The following is a 2,307-nucleotide window of genomic DNA, read 5'->3' on the forward strand; positions in this document are numbered from 1 at the left end:
GGCGCCAGAGGCACCTTTTTGCAGCGTTCCAAGGAAAACCAGGAAGCCACATCACCCCTGCAAGCTAAGGATCTAATTTACATATCTTGCTGTGACAACTAAACATGCCTCTATGGCCCTATTACCCGCCCTCACCCAAACTCTAGCCTCTTCCTGGATTGATCGGAAGACCTGTTCAGGTGTCTTGTCAACCTTGTTGAAAACCCGCGCATTTCTCTCTTTCCAAAGCTCCCACACCGTTAGCATGACCATGGATCGGAGTCCTGCACCTCTGGCACTGTCAGTACTTGTAGAGATATCAATATACCACTGACCCAGGTCAAAGGTTTGCATCCAGTTTGTCGGGTTTGTAGTGGGTGCTGCAATCCAGGTGCTCACCTTGGACCAGACCTCTCTTGCGAAGCCACACTCTTGAAAGAGATGACAAACAGTCTCCAAATTTCTCCAGCAGAACTGACAGAAGTAATCATTAGGCCACTCTCTTTGTTGCAGCCGCGCCGCTGTCCAGATCCTATTCTGAAGCATCAGCCATGTGAAGAAGCGACATTTTGGCGGTGCTTTCGTCTGCCACATGGCTCCTGCTGTGGCAGAGTTTGTGTTCCCAACGAACTGCAGTTCATATGCGGATCTTGCTGTGTAGTGCCCATCCGACGTATGTAACCAGATGATCCTATCTTGTTGTGTTGGTATAAGGTCCACCTGCTGCAGTTTCTCCCACAGTGCAACGAAATCTGCTATCAACTGCTCAGTCAAGCTATAGTCTACATCATCGATCCATTTATTATCCGTAAGCGCTTCCTTGACTGATCTATTCTTCCTTTTACTGTGACTGAATAAGGCCGGGTAAAGCGTCGCTGGGGACTGCCCTTCCATCCACCTTGATTGCCAGAAGGAAGTGGACTGGCCATCTCCTAAAAGGACTCTAGCAAAGGAACTAGAAGAGCTTCTCGTGGATAAGAGCTATATATAGTGCTTCTAGTTCTATTATTATTTTTTACTAATTAGCCCATCAAACCATATTAGAGCATTCGTAGACTATAATCTTATGTTACATGATTGTTAGAATTTTTAAGAGTAAATTAATCAAAATTAATTATCTATACAAATTTTGTCATGTTTTGTGATTTACCGTACCGTTAGCATGGTGGACATTTGCTCGCCTTTGTTAACAAATTAAAAACGGTAATGATAATAATAGGGCGTCCGTCCGCGCCGGACGGACCAGACCGAGCACACACGTACGCGTAACGCTTTGTTTTCTTCGCTGGTTGCCGTCTGCATCCCTCCATCCGCAGAGCGCTCCCTTCGCATCTCTTGCCGCACTCACTTTCTTCTCTGTGTCGCCCTCCTGCTCGTTGGTCGCAACGTCGTCAAAACTGAGGGGTATCGCGGCCACACGTCTGCAGGCTCGCAGCGCATCCCTGCACCACCTATGCTCCCTCCTCCTCCTTCCCTCGCGCCATTGCGCCCTCCACGGACCCCCACTACCCCTGCGACCTGGCTCCATGCACACCACCGGAGATGAGGACGGCGGCGGCGGCTTCAACGAGGTAGGTTGCGAAAGGATCTGAATCTGAGACTTCATATTCCTCCTCTGAATCTAGATCTGAGCTCTCCTCCCTCATTCTCCTCTAGATCTGGCCCTTCTCCTCCTACTCGTTCTCCTCCCCCTCCTCTCCCATCTGGATCTAAGGGATATGGGGGTGGCTAGGGTTCCGACGAGCTTTTTGGGCTTCGGATCTCGCCGTGTTGCAGTGGTTTGGGGTTCAGATCTCGCCGTGTTGCAGTGATTTCCTTTAAATGTTGCAGAAGTGTTTCAGTTGATGTTGCAGTAGTACTGCTTTCAGATTGCAATATGTTTTCAGTTGATTCAATCTGCATGTTTACAGTAGTTGTTGCAACAGTTGTTTGGTATTGTTGTAATATTATGTTCATGGTGTTTTAGCATGATGTTTCAACTATTTTTTGTTGTTTTTGTAATAATATGTTCAAGGTGTTTCAACATCTTCATCCCAATGTTGCAGTTGTTGTCTCTTTTTGTTTGCAATACGTTCATAGTGTTTCAATTATTTCTACCTATTGTTGTAGTAGTTTTTCGGTGTTGTTGCAATAACATGTTCATGGTGTTTCAGCTGCTTCATCCTCTGTTGCGGGAGGGGCGAGCTAGGAGACAGGTTGTAGGGGCAAGCTAGTGGTGGGAGGAGGTGTTGGGGCTGTAAGGTTGGGGGCGGGCGGATCCCATGCACGTGGGTGGTCGTAGGTGGATTTCGAGCGCAGGGAGCGGAGGAAGGGTCGTTCCAATCTCGA

At 48.0% G+C, this 2,307-nt stretch overlaps 1 long non-coding RNA gene across 1 annotated transcript; it reads left to right on the plus strand.

Moving 5' to 3' along the window:
* LOC110434368 lies at nt 1,387–2,032 on the plus strand. Its single transcript, XR_002451803.1, has 2 exons — nt 1,387–1,550; nt 1,636–2,032. It is a non-coding gene; the product is annotated as an uncharacterized LOC110434368 (long non-coding RNA).

The sequence above is a fragment of the Sorghum bicolor genome, chromosome 4, assembly GCF_000003195.3.
Source record: "Sorghum bicolor cultivar BTx623 chromosome 4, Sorghum_bicolor_NCBIv3, whole genome shotgun sequence".
Taxonomy (NCBI): domain Eukaryota; kingdom Viridiplantae; phylum Streptophyta; class Magnoliopsida; order Poales; family Poaceae; genus Sorghum; species Sorghum bicolor.